This window comes from Protopterus annectens, chromosome 9.part0 (genome assembly GCF_019279795.1).
Source record: "Protopterus annectens isolate FY-2018-M chromosome 9.part0, PAN1.0, whole genome shotgun sequence".
Taxonomy (NCBI): Eukaryota; Metazoa; Chordata; order Ceratodontiformes; family Protopteridae; genus Protopterus; species Protopterus annectens.
Window position 1 is genome coordinate 848,995,671 of NC_056743.1, and position 20,726 is coordinate 849,016,396.

At 37.1% G+C, this 20,726-nt stretch overlaps 1 protein-coding gene across 7 annotated transcripts in view; it reads right to left on the minus strand.

Annotated features, from left to right (window-relative positions):
* RGL2 (ral guanine nucleotide dissociation stimulator like 2) overlaps window positions 1-20,726 on the minus strand; it is a 791,449-nt gene that overhangs the window by 150,093 nt on the left and 620,630 nt on the right. The gene's annotated exons all lie outside the window — the stretch shown is intronic.

Genomic DNA, 20,726 nt, shown 5'->3' on the forward strand with positions numbered 1-20,726 from the left:
GGGACCTTGGCTGTTAAAGGAGGACAACCCCCAGTCATCTGCAAATGTTGATAGCCAGAGGTCTTGACTCTCTGCTCAGAGATCTGAGAACCAAAGGTCAAAAAGGAGAGGTCACAGCATCAAGCCATGGGGACCACTTCTGGTCACTTTCATACTTTCTGATAAAGTGCATGCAACTTGTAATCTGTGGATTCTGTCTTTTATCCAGTTTATTATCCATATTACCGCATATGTTTCCATTCTAAAGCACTTAGCTTCTGTATGATGCCAGCATTGGCAAAGGTGTCAAGGACCTTGGCCAGATCAAAATACACCATGCTTACTACATGGCCACTGTCTACAGCCTATGTAACCCTTTTAAAGAATTCTACCATGTTCAGTAGACAGGATCTACTCTTCAAGATGCCAAACATTTGGGGATCAAGTCAAATAAGATTCTTGATACTGTAGTTTATATGATCCTTCATAATATCTTCCATGGATTTGCAGATGAAGCTTGTAAGACAGATAAGTCTGTTATTACCTGGGTCATTTGTAAGGCCACCCTCATGTAAGAGTATCACCGTGCAGCATAAAACTCATTTGGGGTGAATCCAGCAACTAAAGTTAGGTTAAATAGTTTAAGGCGTTAATCTGCAAGGGCATGTTTTACACTATTGGTTAAGAAGCCAGGTATGCTGTCAGATCCCATGGATCTATGTTTGGTCTTGGGTAGCATTTTCAGTAAGTGATCTTTAGAGATAATTGCAGGAGTAAGGGATTCGGGTATTTCATGGCTTTGGACAGAAGTCTTGGGGGTAATGTTGGCAGTAAATTTGATTGCAAGCATGATGGCAATATTTACTGGGTCAGAATAGGTGTCATTGGGAATAAGTTCAGAACAAGCAGGGTATTGGTTCTCAGTTTTCTAATATAGCTAAAGAAGGATTTATAACTCTCTTTTGTTTCAAAGGTTAACCTACGCTCATGGGCTCCTTTAGTGGGCCTGATAGTACTTTTCAGTTTTTTGTAATTCTTTAGATATTTCACTGATAAGAGGAGTTTTGGGTCTGCTTCTTAATTTAATGAGTTCCTTACCTTTGGCGTAGAGTTTATTTATGGTAGTGGATCACCAGTGTGGTTTATTTTTGAATGACCCTGACACTTAGTTCTGGCAGGACTGCCAGCTGTATGTATTTTACTAAATGGATGTAGACTTCCTTACTGAAGCTTGCTGCTATACCAAGGTCAGAGGTGATGCAATCATAAGTGAATTTTGATATTTCATCAAAAAGTAGATTGAGGGTAGCATTTTTGTATTCCTTAAATTCAAAGGAAGTTGCTGTAGGGGCTTTTGGGAGTTCATAGGAGAGGGTCACATGTCTGTGGTCAGACTTCACTGGAGAAAGAGATACCAGAGGAGTAGTGCAAGTGGCGGCCATATTTGTAAAAATCAGTTCAGGAACACTTTACCATCTAGTATATCTGCTTACCAACTGCTAAAGGGAAATGTGTTTATTAAGTAGACTACAAATCATCGGGCATATTCTACAATGGAGATATAGGTGTCTTGGTTTATTGAATCACCCAAAATAATAGAGTTTTTGCTAATAGGGAGATCACTTAGAACACTATGGAATCTTATATGGTCATCAGGGGACAAAGAATGTGTTCTGTAATAAGTTATTAATTGGTAATTAAAGCTATATAGATGGATCTGTTGTTCAATGAGTTCAGGGAGTAATAAGTTCTGTGATGTATATGGTGACTTCACCGCAGTTGCCATCAGGTCTGAAGTCAGGAAAAATCACAAAACCCAGGTTTAGATGGAATGCTCACTTTACATTTAAACCAAGTCTCAGTAACTGTGCAGACATGGATGCTTTCCATATGCAGGAGTACCTCAAGATCAGGCAATTTATTGTTTAGATTTCTGGCATTCAGGAGAGCCACCTTAATGTGATTTGATTTTAGGAATGATATTTTAGTTACACTGAAATGCCCATCAACTGGATTCTGTCTAAGAAAGGCACTAGGGGTCATAGCTAGTATGTGGACCGAGAAGGGCAAACCATCCTCAGTGAAGCAAGCTGAACTGCTGAGCATCTCGTCCCATGCTGACACATAGTGGATACCCCTGGCATGACACCAGCTACTTAACCAATTACTGAAATCAAATATCTTTTCTTTGTGTCCCTCTGTATGTCCCTCAGGGTTTTATGTCTTAAGTCATTCACTCCCACATGTACCACTACCGTGTCACAGTCATGATCATATTTCTCAGGAGTTAGGGTTCTTAGGGATCTTGTAATGTCAAAAATCCTGGAATCTGAATGACAACTCACTGTAACCCTTTCCTTGTCCAGCCGTGTGAGTGAAGAATTAATGTACCTGAGAATAAAGTCACCTATCGCTAATAAATTTCTGTTGCTGCTGTGGTTCAAAATGGTAGATCTGGAGTGTTTTTGATCAGGCTGCTGTTTATGCTAGGTATACACGAGGTAGATGACTGGCTTGAGTTTTGCTATGACTTAATATTCTTATTTCTAAGAGACTTTGAGAGTGATTTTTTTTTGTAGCCTGAGCATAAGACATTTTTGTGTGATTAGAGAAGGATTGTCACGGAAGGATATGAACATAAGGCAGTTTTGTATGTGAGAAGGAATCCTTCAGATTAATTAGGCATTTATAACTCTCATAGTTGGAATTATTAGTGTTGAGAATAAGTTCATTATCTGTAAGGATAAGACAGTTAGTCCACTGTCTTAGAAGACTTCGTGCTAAAAGCCTGGCAACAGAGGTGAAATTTAATAGGCTGATTTTTCATCTTGTCCAGTGTTTAGGTGTTTAGACAAAGTGCAGTAAAGGGTGGAAGTAATTATGTTAGAATACACAAAATATACATAATGCTCCCCAGTGAATGACAGTCTTGTCCAGATGTTGCAGATTTTAAAAATAAGATGGAAAAAAAGGGGTTAATACTTCCAGGTAATGCACTGTTCATTAAGCAAGCAGGAAGCTATGAAAGAGAGGATAACTCAAGCTTTAGCACTCTAAGGGAGGAACTTCTCAGTGTGATCTTCTAATGCTGACTGATATGATCAGATGAGGTGAGACTAGGAGGAGCTTCCAAATACAAACTGATGGCGTCTTACAAAAAAAGTGTTCAGCTTTCAATAAAAATTCAAAATACTGAAGATTTGGAGTGAAAGAGCCTTTATTCTTCTGCAAAAATATTACAACAACAGCCTAAGAGTTTGAAGAGAATTTCATCCATTGCTTAGAAAATCAGAACTCTAATTTCCAACAGCTGTTATAACAGCTAAATTCTAGACAGACCAGAAAGGCATTTTCAAAAGGTGTTGTAACAGCTAAGAATATTAGCAAAAAGCTATGGCTTATTGCCTTAAGATCAGAACACAAAGGTATAAGGGTTTGAAACAAGGGTTCAGACAATGTCATAACAGCTCAATATAATACAATATAATAGCAAAAGGTTGCACTGGCCATTGTTATGGCCCAACAGGTTCTGACTACCACTGGTATCAGGAGAGTTGCAATAAGATATGATCAACAGCCATTATCATGGCTTAGTACAACTACATGTGATTAACAACCATTACCATGGTTATTGTCTTAAAGATCTGACCAAAAGCTGTTATGACAGCTACTCTAAAGTCACTGGCTCTCACAGTAACCCAACCTTTGGCACAATCATATCCCAAAGGGGAGGTTTTGTTGAACGTTCATGCTATGCCCTTTTCATCCTCCAAGGAAGACTCTGATACTCTTGAGTGGGGGGAGTCACCTGTGTCCTATTAGGGACTGTGTGCCTAAAGTGATGGGGCAGAGGGAGGTTCATTGTGATTTTTGCTACATATTAAAAAGCTCTTCATCTAGTTTCTTAAAGTCAGCCGTGGCAAGGCCCACTAGAGCCATTTGAGTGTTGTGCTTCCCCAAGCTTCTAGGAAAGGGGACAGTATGGTATTGCCATTTTGGCCTTATAGGTCTTCTTGACAGTGCAGATTCCACAATGTATCTTCAGGATAGGTGTCTTGCACAACATAGGTGAGGACTCCCAATTTCTTCTTACTGGATGGAACCAGAACTTCTATGCAAGGCACATAAGTGGTAATTTTAATAAAGGTGACATCTTCATTCGGTGTACTTGGACCATGGCACAAGGCCCAGGAAGACATGCTGGAAGCTCCTGATATGTCTGCCTTCAATGGATTCATGTGGAGGAGAGCAAGTAAAAGAAATACCAAGTTAGGTGGCTGGGAAACTTCTTTAATTTATGGCATCATCAGGCCTATCTAACACCATGGAATTCTGCTACTCAGCAGTGCCTTTTTTGAGGGTACTCCCTCCTAAATCTGTTGTTTTCTATGAATTTCTTGAGAGGTAAGGGCTCTCCCACAATACTGGACAGCTGATCCAAATTTGTGATATGCATATTGCCTCCAACTTCTTCTACAACAGCCAGTCACAAAGAAACACCTCTCTGGGTATGTTTAGTGAAACCCATATAAATTTGTCTGTCTATCACAAGGTGGGACTCTTCTTAGCAAAAAGGATACTTGCATTTATATGGAATCTGGTACCTCAGTTGCAAAGTTTTTTTTCAGGCCTGAAAAAGGCTTGACTTTGGACACAGTAAAATATTCCTTGTAGACTGTTCATTAGTAAAAGAACAATAAAACAATTAGCAACAAAAATTGCCTCCAGTTATCTTTCACAAAACTTTGCAGTAGGAGCTCTGAGACCAAGACCTAACTGGGCAGCTGCAAACTTTCTTGATAAAATATATCTTACACCTGCTGCAAAGAAGGCATAAGTTGCCTGTTCATTTTATCCAAGACACAGCTGTTTGTTCCTACATTGTGAGAAGGCATACGTCTGTACCATGATATCTTCTGAGCTTGGCGAGTCAAGCTATATGGACTAATTCCCATACTTCATGAATATTTCTGCAGCACTGATCTATATAAAGAACATGTCTGACTTCCTAACACTAACACCCATCTGCCAAACCTCCCGAGGACTGAAACTGCATAACACATACTACTGCCAGCTCTAGCTTGTTAGTGGATCAGTGAATTATCATACTCCTGTGCTTTTAGATGACAAATGAACAGTTGTGCATATTTATTTGCCATAACTAGCAATGTATGAGTGCTTGAGCTTTCAAAGTTTTCTTTCATACTTTGAATTTTAACATAGGAATCTGCTATCTATTTAATCCTACATCATAAATAAACATTACCTTGTCTATGACAATGCTGAAATGTAATATATTCAGCTAGTCACAGATGTTAGTTCTACAGTTAGGTTCTGTACAGTTATTATAGTCAGCTTCTGCTCTTCTTAGTGGTTTTGGACCTTTCCTTCTAAGGTCTCTGATGTAAATGGTTGCTGCCTTGCTGGTCAAAACCTACTACAAAAGTGAATTAATAAATAAACAATGTACCACAACAAGGAGCTTGTTGTCACTTTCCTGTTTTGTACCCATGCTATGCTAAATGCCTTACCTACTTCATTCTATTATAATAGATTTTATCCTGATTCCCAAGTGACTATAAAAATATTTTTCTACTTCTGCTAATGGTGCCATCCATGAAAAACTTTTTGGCCTCATTGTCTATCATCTTATGACTTTTCCTAGATTCATTCTTAGCTCTATACAATAGCTCGTGCAAACCTATCCCCACCTGTAGCAAGATCCTTGCTGCTTCCATCTCTTTCATAAAAATGACCATTTTTTTTTTCACATGCTGTCATTTCTTATCATGATGTTCATTCTTATCTAATGTACCTTTGCAAGCTGAGACCTACATTATGGGATCTTGCATCACCTAAAGTCAAGAACTTTATAATTATTTCATGGTTGATTTTCCATTGATTCACTACATAAAAGGCCTACCAAAGGTACACAAGAATATTGTACCCCCCCAATGCGCCCGAGAGTAGCTGATGAAGGATGGGTGACAGAGAATATTTCTAATTACTTAGAGACAATATTAGGACCTTTGACTAGGAGTATCCCCACCATTCTGAAGGATACCTATCAATTGATACAAGAGCTGACCAGTTTAACAGCACAACAAGCATTCCCTTCTTCCTGTATACTGGCTACACTGGATGTTAGGAATTTATTTACCTCAATCCCAAATGACTATGGGGTTGAGGCTGTTAGAGATATACTGAATACAACACAGGGATTTAGCAATGAATTACAGTTGCTTATTTGTACCTTATTAGATACAGTACTCTCCAATAATGTCTTTATGTTTCAGGAGGTACTGTATATACAAAAATGGGGTGTCGCTATGGGCACCCCATGTGCAAATTCTTATGCAAACCTGGTGATGCATTTCTGGGAGAAGACTTTTTTATTTAACAGTGCATTCTATCCACATGTACTTCTCTACAGACGATTTGTAGACAACATACTTATTGTTTGGAATGATAGTATGGATAAGTTAAGGAGTTTTGTAAATTATTTAGGAACAACCACTGATTTCTTAAGTTTTACCATGGAGTCATCTTATTATAAGATTGACTTCTTGGACATTACAATTTCCAATGATCGATCAGGACAGGTTTCAACTTCTCTTTATAGAAAACCATGTTGGAAGAATGCACTGTTACATTACAGTAGTACGCATCCCCAGTTTGTATTTCCAAACATAGTAAGAAGCCAGTATACAAGGATAATTAACATCTGCAAGAATGACTTTGATATGCATGAACAACTTGATAATATGGAAATGTTATTTCAGGAGAGAGTGTATACTGATACCATGACAAGGGCAATGAAGAGGTCAGCTTTAAACTTGTTAGGTTACAATGGACATAGACAACACACTATCCCTAGTGGACATAGGAAAGTTTTTAGCGATTACAGAGATAGTTCTGATCGTGTCAAGGTAGCATTTACAACTAGATACACAAATGACAATAAGAAAATAGCTGAAGTTATAAAAAGGAATTGGGATGTTCTGACTATAGACCCCTCTATTTCTAGCTTTGTAGGAGAAACACCAAGGTTCAGATATAGGAACAGCAAGAACCTTAAAAGGTTGCTTTGTGTAGAAAGGACAAACACAGAACAAAAAGGGACACATAGGGAATTACCACGAGTAGGTACTTTCCCTTGCAATAGATGTAATATGTGCAGTTACATTGTTGATAGACAGTATTTTACCCACCCTTTTCTGGAGTATACATTTACACCTAAATTTTATGCGACTTGTAACAGTATGAATCTTGTCTACTTGGCAATATGCACGAAATGCATGGCATTTTATGTAGGTATGACATCCAGAAAGTTAAAAGACAGGATGTACAACCATATATATGATATCAGGAAAATGAATCAACTCAATGCATTAGCCAAGCATATCGCAGTTTACACAGATCATGCCTATAAGTTTAGTTTTGCAAATGGTTATTAATAATAAACGGGGTGGTGATAGAATGAATCATTTGGAGTCAGTTGAATTATGTTGGATTTTTAGATTAAGAGCGCATGTAGAACCAGGTCTGAATCTGTTTCTTAGTATTAAGTCTGCTTTAGTGGCACGTAGATAGATGTATGGCAGACAGCAGCATTTTAACCATGTTACTATGTGGTTTTTATACATAACATTACACTCACATAGTTTATTGTGAGGTTTTTATTTTATTTTATTTTATCTTACGGTTATGTATGTACTTACCATTGATTTTTTATCATTGCTCAGGTAATTAGTATAGCAATATAACTTGATAAATTAATAGAAAAAGGGGTTCTTATCTTTTTATGATTGTGAACAAGTTTTAAATATGATGTGAAGACACTGTATGAACTGAAAGATTCATCAACTAGAAAGTCACAATGGGTTAACTAGTTTATTGATTGCTTTATTGACTAATTAAATGTGTTAATTAATTCATGATGTAGTGGGTGTATATATACATCTTGAAATTCAGTGGGTTTTGAAATCTGATGAAGCGTGCCTGGTAGCACGTGAAAGCGCTTATTATTTTTATATTTGTAATAAATTCTGTGCATGTTATACTTCGTGGTGGTCCTCTCTTGTTGTTTTTGGATATTTGGAGTTTTACTTCTGCAAGTGGACCTTTGGACGGCAGCAGTACCTTTATTTTCTGTCTATCACCTAAAGTCTCCAAGGTGTTGGGGTGTGAAGAAACCTCCCTAAATGTACCTAGAGGGAAAAGAGAACAGGGTGCAGTCCACTTCATTTTGCTTCCCAGTTCCTTTCCCTAAATATCTCTATTGGTAGTCCCAGTTCACTCCTGAACCTAATTTACTGGCTGTGTATATTTCCTGTATACCATGTCTTTTTTTCTTATCCTTATCTATTACATCTTTCTAGTATATATATATATATATATATATATATATATATATATATATATATATATGCTTGACTTAGTTCATACAGTGCTTATGTGCTTCTGCAGCAACAGCAGTTTTGATTTTTTCCAGTCCTCCTTCTGGCCATTTAGTAATGCAGTCCTTAGGCAGTTTTACATTTCATTTTACCAGTGAGGCCCTACTTAATATCCATTGTACCACCACATTATCCCAGCAGGGAAACAGCTGCATAGATGCATCTTAAATAGTATGAAGCATGATTTAGCCACCCTTCTAACAACACTGTTCAACCTCAGCCTCCGTACAGGTTTTGGTAAAATTGAATACTCCACAGAAACCAAGCAAACATTAACTGATAAATTCTGTGGTACCAAGAGGAGGCAACTGTATTCCAAACTCAAAATTTACTAGAACAAGTGTAGCGCTTTCATTCTGTACATCACATAGAACTTCCTCAGAACTAAATCAGTTTGGAATACTGTTGCCTCCCGCTGGTACCACATAATTTATCAGTCCATACAGGTTTTGTACCAAGTAAATAGAAAACAGCTACAGTCATTTCCCTGCAAGGGAGGACCTTCCACAGACCCTGGCAATTACAGACCCATATGTCTGGCCACCCTCATATGCAAAGCCATGGAAAAGACTAATCATGGAACTAATCAATAAGGACATAGGGACCCTCCAAACACTGGACCCATCTTAGTTTGGATTTATCAAGGGCCGGTCATGCTTACTCAATCTGATTAACTTCTTTGAAAAGGTCACCACAGCATTGGATGAAGGATGAACAGTACGCAATGCTTTGACACAATCCCCCACTCTGGCAAAGAAAAAAAGCAAAACTGGAAAGAAACCAGTCACCAGCAGAATCTGCCAGATTCAGTGCTGGGACCTTTCCCTTTTGGCATCTACTTCTCTGAAGCAAAAGCCAATACCAAAGGGTTCTGGCTAACTAAGTTTCCAGATGACTGCAAGCTAGGAGCAGCTAATGAATCCCAAAATGACCGGCCATCCTACAGGAATGTTTGTCCCAAACAAATAACTGATGCCAGAGTCACGGATTGAAACTAAATGCTAAAAAATGCATTATTGTATGCTGTGGCAAGTCATCTATCATGGGGAACTACATTGACTATACACCCCTGATAATTAACCCAATCGTGCAGGATTTGGGAACTTGTGGACAGTGACCTGATGTTTGACCAGCATATGTCCACTGTCATAAGAAAGCTCTGCTATACTGCTCAGCTAGAGCTAAAGATTTCACTGTTCCCCCTTTGCTCAGTTCTCAATTAGGCTGATCATCAAGCATAATTCCTCCTTAACATGTATCTGTCCAGCAAGATGTAGCAACTGAAATGCCCACAGAGATACCTTACTAAAAGGATACAAGGGGGCCAGCTAAAAAGCTGAAAACCGTGTCACCATACTCAGTGTCCTACAGACTGCTAAGAGGTGACCTGTGTCTGGGGATGCCTGGCTTTCTCCACTGTAAGGAACAAATAAGTTGAATAGACACAGAAAGGGGAGCCACTGTACAAGTCCCATATCTGGGGAAAAATAAAATAAACAATACAGTATATGCAACCACGACAGCACAAGAAATACACACTGTCAACAAAATGGCACACAACCAAATGTTCCTAAGTTCTGAGGGAGTGAGACGGAATGGCTCTGGTGTAGTTTGGTGAGGCAGAGGCATTGCACTGAACTGAACTACTGAGATTTTCATAGCTATATGAGTGAAAATAAGTTGGGCTTGTTATATATGCTAACCGGTAGTGAGTTCTGTACAGCTGGAGATAGCTTATGGAAGACTCTTTCAGTACAGTCAACAGTGATTGACAGACATTGCAAGGTGGTGGCACTGTTGTCGATATTCCTCAAACTAACTGGAGGCATTAAATGTGACTAGATGGGTGAAGAGAGGAAACAGAAGCTTATAAATAGTGGTTGAAAAACAGGGTGGCCCTAAGATTAATAGAAAGTATGACGGTGTAGAGAAGTAAATAATTCAATTTGTGTGTTGGGTTAGGTGCCACAGTAATAAGTCCACAGATTTTGTTTCTTTTTCTTTTTTTTGCATGCAATGGCTAAGGTCATTAGTGGGAGATGCTAGTCTTAAGTATCAGGTGAATTACTTGTTTAAATAAACACACACATTATTTCTTTGTGAAAGGACTGTGACTAGCCATAATACAGGTTCTGCGGGTTTGGCTAAATGAATTGATCCTTCCTAGAAAGGCAGCATTTCACTCAAGAGAGAGAGAGAATGACTTTAAGTCCATTTACTCTTCCAGCCTGACTTTTTTGTTGTTTCTCAGAATATTTAGAGCTGGGGCAAAGCATTTTGCCAAATGGTCCCTTAATGCTGTCTCCCTAATAATGATATGTTGTTTCAAAGTAATATTCAGTGTTGTATTCATATTATAAAAGATTTATATTTATATATATATATATATATATATATATATATATATACATATATATATATATATACACACATACACATACACACACACATATGTAGTGAAGAGGTAAAGCTATGCATAATGAATGAGGAGTTGAGTATGACAATATTTTCTCACTTCCTGATTATGAATACTCCACCAAGGCCTTTCGGAAGAGTACAGACTCATATAGATAGAACTGATGCGAGTACTGAAGAAAGATGGTAATGATATGTGCTGGAGTTGTACACAGTCAGTAACTGGAACAGATACTAACGGTCACTAAGTATTAAACCTGGAAACCCAGGGAAAAGCAGGGACTCCTTTATCAATGAGCTGTCTCAAAAGAAGTGATCTGCTCTGGGAAATGAATTAAAAATATTAACGAAGACTGGGCTGAAGCAATCGGCCTTCATAAAGCCTAACTGCATTATGTCATACGTCACACTTTTTGTCGCAACCTTTTAATTGCCAGACCTTTTCAGTACCACTGGAGATTTTTTAGATCCTTCTGGACATCTATAATTCCATTACTGCCTCCTGCTATGCAGTTGTGCAGAGGTTACCCATTACTAATAAACATGTTGAGAAACACCAGAACCACGGTAGATCCAAGAAGAGTTCTGCCCATAGTATATTTTCTCTTTTTTTCACTGATTTACATTAACCACTACCCTCAGCTGCCTACCTCCTTTCATTTTTCACCAGCAATTTGTTAGGTAGCAGAACAAAGAGCATTGCTGAATTCAGGGCCATCCTTAGCAAGTGTGAGTCTTATTTGTGACATGTTTGGGGAAGCTGAAGCCACAACCCTGTCATCACTCAGCCCCACCTTCTACTTCCTCAGTAATTTGCCAGAAAACCACAAATTTTATGAAGAGCAGATAAAAAAATATGAGGGAAGTCTTTAAACATTCTACAAAATTTTGGACAGTAGAGATACAGCACAGGCATTTGTTTAGGAGTGCTGATACTGCATTGGCAGCATACCCCTCAACTTCTTTGTTCAAAAATTCTACACTGAGGCAAAATAATATGGGACCAAATGTTCAAAATCAGTGACAATTTTTAAAAATTGCACTAATTCTCTTAAAAATCTAATAGAGTAACAGGTTTTGGATTAACATACATTTACTGAGTAACATGAAGCACGAAACTGTAAAGCCTGTCATTATTGACTGATTTTAATTCAGAGTGATTAGCTAGAAAAAAAACAAAAATTGCATAAGGTACAGTAAAAAATGTGAGGCAATCAGTGTTCTGAAAAAAAGGGGGGGGGGCGGCAGTGTAAGATAGTTTAACTTGCAAGCTGCTTGTTACATTTGTAAGGTCAGATTAGATTTTCCCCCCTTTGGTCTTCAAGATTTCCCCCTTTGTTACTGAAGCTGTTGTGTTTAATGAAATGCTTGCAGTGTATTTGCAATCATAGCTGATGTACTGAAGTACTCAAGTGTGTAGTAGGTTGACTGGAGCAAAAAGATTGTTACATATAGCAGCTTACTACAGTTTCAGTCTGTCTAATATTACCAACTTGCTCAGTCCACAATGTTTATTAAAAAAGTAATTTTCACAAGCAGTATATCTACATTTAAATTTAAAACTGTTAAAATGTATCTGTTCTACAAAATACAACATTATTCTTATAATAGTCATCAATATATTCTTAGTCTAATATAAGCTGGGCAAATTTTGCCCCCCCCCCCGCCTTTATTTGTAAAAAGAAATCCCTATTAAAGTAAAATAAATTGTATTCCAAAGAAAATATACACAGTTTAACAAAAAGACCCTAAAATTAATTTTCAGTGTCAAAAACTAAGAGGTCACTTTCCGACCACAGGCATGAACAACAGAAGTATATAAACTTTTAACATCCATAGTAACAACGAAAATATCATCATGCCATCTAATGTCTTTTAGCAAACCAATAAAATGTCAACTCTCTCTAACATAGAAAGGAAGCAAAACAAATAGTAAAGTATGCGAAAACGCTTGCTGTTCTTTAAATAAACTTGCATTAAGCAGATTTTCTTTTGGGACTCTCGTCTGCTTGGACTACCTGTTGGCATTTTTTACGTTTTTTTCACTTTTTCACTATAAAATGTGAGAACTTCTCTGAACCACAACCTGTCGTCCTGTCTCTGTGAAGCACCAGAATGATCTTGTAAATACTGTTACACATGCTACTGCTTTACTGTTTGTATTACAGTTACACATGCTACTGCTTTACTCTTTGTATTACAGTTACACATGCTACTGCTTTACTCTTTGTATTACAGTTACACATGCTACTGCTTTACTCTTTGTATTACAGTTACACATGCTACTGCATTACTGTTTGTATTACAGTTACACATGCTACTGCTGTACTCTTTGTATTACAGTTACACATGCTACTGCTTTATTCTTTGTATTAAAGTTACAAATGCTACTGCTGTACTCTTTGTATTGCAGTTACACATGCTACTGCTTTACTCTTTGTATTACAGTTACACATGCTACTGCTTTACTCTTTGTATTACAGTTACACATGCTACTGCTTTACTGTTTGTATTACAGTTACACATGCTACTGCTTTACTGTTTGCATTACAGTTACACATGCTGCTGCTTTACTGTTTGTATTACAGTTATACATGCTACTGCATTACTGTTTGTATTACAGTTACACATGCTACTGCTTTACTCTTTGTATTACAGTTACACATGCTACTGCATTACTGTTTGTATTACAGTTACACATGCTACTGCATTACTGTTTGTATTACAGTTACACATGCTACTGCTTTACTCTTTGTATTACAGTTACACATGCTACTGCTTTACTGTTTGTATTACAGTTACACATGCTACTGCTTTACTCTTTGTATTATAGTTACACATGCTACTGCTTTACTCTTTGTATTACAGTTACACATGCTACTGCTTTACTCTTTGTATTACAGTTACACATGATAATGCTTTACTCTTTGTATTACAGTTACACATGCTACTGCTTTACTCTTTGTATTACAGTTACACATGCTACTGCATTACTGTTTGTATTACAGTTACACATGCTACTGCTGTACTCTTTGTATTACAGTTACACATGCTACTGCTTTACTCTTTGTATTACAGTTACACATGCTACTGCTGTACTCTTTGTATTACAGTTACACATGCTACTACTTTACTCTTTGTATTACAGTTACACATGCTACTGCTTTACTCTTTGTATTACAGTTACACATGCTACTGCTTTACTCTTTGTATTACAGTTACACATGCTACTGCTGTACTCTTTGTATTACAGTTACACATGCTACTACTTTACTCTTTGTATTACAGTTACACATGCTACTGCTTTACTCTTTGTATTACAGTTACACATGCTACTGCTTTACTCTTTGTATTACAGTTACACATGCTACTGCTTTACTCTTTGTATTACAGTTACACATGCTACTGTTTTACTGTTTGTATTACAGTTACACATGCTACTGCTTTACTGTTTGTATTACAGTTACACATGCTACTGCTTTACTCTTTGTATTACAGTTACACATGCTACTGCTTTACTGTTTGTATTACAGTTACACATGCTACTGCTTTACTGTTTGTATTACAGTTACACATGCTACTGCTTTACTCTTTGTATTACAGTTACACATGCTACTGCTTTACTCTTTTGTATTACAGTTACACATGCTACTGCTTTACTGTTTGTATTACAGTTACACATGCTACTGCTTTACTCTTTGTATTACAGTTACACATGCTACTGCTTTACTCTTTGTATTACAGTTACACATGCTACTGCTTTACTGTTTGTATTACAGTTACACATGCTACTGCTTTACTGTTTGTATTACAGTTACACATGCTACTGCTTTACTCTTTGTATTACAGTTACACATGCTACTGCTTTACTCTTTGTATTACAGTTACACATGCTACTGCTTTACTGTTTGTATTACAGTTACACATGCTACTGCTTTACTCTTTGTATTACAGTTACACATGCTACTGCTTTACTATTTGTATTACAGTTACACATGCTACTGCTTTACTCTTTGTATTACAGTTACACATGCTACTGCTTTACTGTTTGTATTACAGTTACACATGCTACTGCTTTACTGTTTGTATTACAGTTACACATGCTACTGCTTTACTGTTTGTATTACAGTTACACATGCTACTGCTTTACTCTTTGTATTACAGTTACACATGCTACTGCTTTACTGTTTGTATTACAGTTACACATGCTACTGCTTTACTCTTTGTATTACAGTTACACATGCTACTGCTTTACTCTTTGTATTACAGTTACACATGCTACTGCTTTACTGTTTGTATTACAGTTACACATGCTACTGCTTTACTCTTTGTATTACAGTTACATGCTACTGTACTCTTTGTATTACAGTTACACATGCTACTGTTTACTCTTTGTATTACAGTTACACATGCTACTGCTTTACTCTTTGTATTACAGTTACACATGCTACTGCTTTACTCTTTGTATTACAGTTACACATGCTACTGCTTTACTCTTTGTATTACAGTTACACATGCTACTGCTTTACTGTTTGTATTACAGTTACACATGCTACTGCTTTACTGTTTGTATTACAGTTACACATGCTACTGCTTTACTCTTTGTATTACAGTTACACATGCTACTGCTTTACTTTTTGTATTACAGTTACACATGCTACTGCTTTACTCTTTGTATTACAGTTACACATGCTACTGCTTTACTCTTTGTATTACAGTTACACATGCTACTGCATTACTGTTTGTATTACAGTTACACATGCTACTGCTGTACTCTTTGTATTACAGTTACACATGCTACTGCTTTACTCTTTGTATTACAGTTACACATGCTACTGCTTTACTGTTTGTATTACAGTTACACATGCTGCTGCTTTACTGTTTGTATTACAGTTACACATGCTACTGCTTTACTCTTTGTATTACAGTTGCACATGCTACTGCATTACTGTTTGTATTACAGTTACACATGCTACTGCTTTACTCTTTGTATTACAGTTACACATGCTACTGCTTTACTCTTTGTGTTACAGTTACACATACTACTGCTTTACTGTTTGTATTACAGTTACACATGCTACTGCTTTACTCTTTGTATTACAGTTACACATGCTACTGCTTTACTATTTGTATTACAGTTACACATGCTACTGCTTTACTCTTTGTATTACAGTTACACATGCTACTGCTTTACTCTTTGTATTACAGTTACACATGCTACTGCTTTACTCTTTGTATTATAGTTACACATGCTACTGCTGTACTCTTTGTATTAAAGTTACACATGCTACTGCTTTACTCTTTGTATTACAGTTACACATGCTACTGCTGTACTCTTTGTATTACAGTTACACATGCTACTGCTTTACTCTTTGTATTACAGTTACACATGCTACTGCTTTACTGTTTGTATTACAGTTACACATGCTACTGCTGTACTCTTTGTATTACAGTTACACATGCTACTGCTGTACTCTTTGTATTACAGTTACACATGCTTCTGCTTTACTCTTTGTATTACAGTTACACATACTACTGCTTTCCTGTTTGTATTACAGTTACACATGCTACTGCTGTACTCTTTGTATTACAGTTACACATGCTGCTGCTTTACTCTTTGTATTACAGTTACACATGCTACTGCTTTACTCTTTGTATTACAGTTACACATGCTACTGCTTTACTCTTTGTATTACAGTTACACATGCTACTGCTTTACTCTTTGTATTACAGTTACACATGCTACTGCTTTACTCTTTGTATTACAGTTACACATGCTACTGCTTTACTCTTTGTATTACAGTTACACATACTACTGCTTTCCTGTTTGTATTACAGTTACACATGCTACTGCTGTACTCTTTGTATTACAGTTACACATGCTGCTGCTTTACTCTTTGTATTACAGTTACACATGCTACTGCTTTACTCTTTGTATTACAGTTACACATGCTACTGCTTTACTCTTTGTATTACAGTTACACATGCTACTGCTTTACTCTTTGTATTACAGTTACATATGCTACTGCTTTACTCTTTGTATTACAGTTACACATGCTGCTGCTTTACTCTTTGTATTACAGTTACACATGCTACTGCTTTACTCTTTGTATTACAGTTACACATGCTACTGCTTTACTGTTTGTGTTACAGTTACACATGCTACTGCTTTACTGTTTGTATTACAGTTACACATGCTACTGCTTTACTCTTTGTATTACAGTTACACATGCTACTGCTTTACTGTTTGTATTACAGTTACACATGCTACTGCTTTACTGTTTGTATTACAGTTACACATGCTACTGCTTTACTCTTTGTATTACAGTTACACATACTACTGCTTTCCTGTTTGTATTACAGTTACACATGCTACTGCTGTACTCTTTGTATTACAGTTACACATGCTGCTGCTTTACTCTTTGTATTACAGTTACACATGCTACTGCTTTACTCTTTGTATTACAGTTACACATGCTACTGCTTTACTCTTTGTATTACAGTTACACATGCTACTGCTTTACTCTTTGTATTACAGTTACATATGCTACTGCTTTACTCTTTGTATTACAGTTACACATGCTGCTGCTTTACTCTTTGTATTACAGTTACACATGCTACTGCTTTACTCTTTGTATTACAGTTACACATGCTACTGCTTTACTGTTTGTGTTACAGTTACACATGCTACTGCTTTACTGTTTGTATTACAGTTACACATGCTACTGCTTTACTCTTTGTATTACAGTTACACATGCTACTGCTTTACTGTTTGTATTACAGTTACACATGCTACTGCTTTACTGTTTGTATTACAGTTACACATGCTACTGCTTTACTCTTTGTATTACAGTTACACATGCTACTGCGTTACTCTTTGTATAACAGTTACACATGCTACTGCTTTACTGTTTGTATTACAGTTACACATGCTACTGCTTTACTCTTTGTATTACAGTTACACATGCTACTGCATTACTGTTTGTATTACAGTTACACATGCTACTGCTGTACTCTTTGTATTACTGTTACACATGCTACTGCTTTACTCTTTGTACTACAGTTACACATGCTACTGCTTTGCTCTTTGTATTACAGTTACACATGTTACTGCTTTACTCTTTGTATTACAGTTACACATGCTACTGCTTTACTGTTTGTATTACAGTTACACATGCTACTGCTTTACTCTTTGTATTACAGTTACACATGCTACTGCTTTACTCTTTGTATAACAGTTACACATGCTACTGCTTTACTCTTTGTATTACAGTTACATATGCTACTGCTTTACTCTTTGTATTACAGTTACACATGCTACTGCTTTACTGTTTGTATTACAGTTACACATGCTACTGCTTTACTCTTTGTATTACAGTTACACATGCTACTGCTTTACTCTTTGTATTACAGTTACACATGCTACTGGTTTACTCTTTGTATTACAGTTACACATGCTACTGCTTTACTGTTTGTATTACAGTTACACATGCTACTGCTTTACTCTTTGTATTACAGTTACACATGCTACTGCTGTACTCTTTGTATTACAGTTACACATGCTACTGCTTTACTCTTTGTATTACAGTTACACATGCTACTGCTTTACTCTTTGTATTACAGTTACACATGCTACTGCTGTACTCTTTGTATTAAAGTTACACATGCTACTGCTTTACTCTTTGTATTACAGTTACACATGCTACTGCTTTACTGTTTGTATTACAGTTACACATGCTACTGCTTTACTCTTTGTATTACAGTTACACATGCTACTGCTTTACTCTTTGTATTAAAGTTGCGCACACTGCTGCCTGCAAGCCTTCAGGAATTAGTCTGCAACTTTTTATTTCAGTCTTTATTACAGACTGCAAGATATAGTGTTACTTTCTTTTTTTTCGTCACCTGAATACTGCGTGTAATTCTTCTGCTGTATATGCTAATGTCTGTTGTGAATAACTGAGATTTTTGTATCATCCTTGTCACTTCTGAACAAAGGTAACCATTTGAATAAAATGTTAAAAGATGCGCATGTATATTTATATCTCTGTTACCTATCTCTCTCTCTATATATATATATATATGTGTGTGTGTATGTGTATGTGTGTCTATCTATCTAAAGACAGATAGATTTAAATCTAGATCTAGATCTACATAGGCATATAGATTAGATATAGATATATAGATGATGCAGATATATATGGTTACCACTGACCTCATCATATAATCAGCTTGTCAAGTTCAGGTTTGTCTTCAGTGTGGTTGCCACCTATCCGTTTTTTCCCTATACTATCTGGAAATCAAACTGACTATCCAGTAGTCTGGAAAACAATATACAAACTCCGTTATTCTTTTCAAGAAAGGAAACAGACTAACAGAGTTTGTAAAATTGGCAGATTTACTATGCTTTTTCACAGAAAAGTATAGTAAATCGGCAGAAAGTAGACATCAGGAATGGAAAAATATTGCGTTCCCATCAGCTGATGTCACAATGGTGTCACAAAATGGACAGGACTTGGAAGAGAGAGGGTGGAAATGGGTGGGGTTATGGGTGATGCGAGGGGTGTGGCCTTGGTCCGATTTTAGCCACAATGAAAGGTGTCAACCGTACTCTACAGAGCTAGTTGCTGGTGAAATTTACTAAATTCCACTACAGTTCAGGAATGGATTATCAGCTATAGCAAGATTAGTGGTGAATTCACTTTAGTTACAACTGTGTGATTAAAGAGTTAGTTTATATGTTATGCAAATGTGGGGGCAGAGTCGGGTTGTCACCTTCCTATGTGGTGAAAACCAGACCATAAACCACAACCCTACATCTCTTTGCCCATTTCCCCACCCACTCAACCCACTTCCCTGCCCATTTATGATATCACTACACACATCATTATGAGGTGGGATACCTTATTTTGTTTTTTTCCATTTTTTAGGAATCCCAGGTTTTCAGTGCATCGTGTTAGCAATGCTTTTCAGTTAAAAAGCTCATCTGAGTCTGCATTTTTACAAACTCTGGCATTCTGTTTGTACAGATAAACTGAATACTGGAGTTTGTATAGTGCTTTCCAGACTAATATTCCAATTTCCAGGTAGTCTGGAAAAATACTGGATAGGTGGCAATGCTATGGCAGAGCCCCCATTTCAAAGGTGTATGGAGGTGAAACACCATCTTTACAGAAATGTAGTTATGATGGTTTGTTTGTGGGAGTGGAGTTCTATTAGGAGTTCTTAATTTTTTCATGTGGGGAGTGCATATGTAGGTAATGATTGTGATCATAAATGTAAAGCAACAGATGTATATCTTGACTATTGCTGTACTAGTTTAGGTTGTGTGGGTTCTTGGGAAGGTACAGTCTCTTTCTGGAATGCTGATCTCAGATGTACAGTACTTGCTTTACATTTGAGTTTACCTGTAAAGAGATTATATGTTCATAGGTGTGTTCTAGGCTTATGACCTTTAGGGCCTTCTTAAGCCTAGCCATGCATCCCAAATCTCAGAAAACTTTTGTTACCATTGATAAGTGTAAGCAGGTGCCAGGGAGATGAACCATTTATAGCCTGCCTGTATCCATTATAGACATATGTGCCAAACCAGGAATGAATTTCCTGATACCCACTCAGTTGTCTAAGTTACACTTCAATTGGGTTAGAGAGGAACTCTGCTTCACATGGATGGGGAACCTGTTGAAGAGAAGGAGTAGTCTCTGGTATACATTCCTTTCTCTCCAGCAGGTCCTGTTTATCACAGGCATGTTTTATGCCTTAAGAGTGGGTAATTCTGGTACTGTTTGCTTTGTGGATATGAAGGAAGTCCATCAGAGTGGAGTCTGACAATGTCTTGTATGCCGGGCATACATCTCCCCTCAGCAGCCTGTA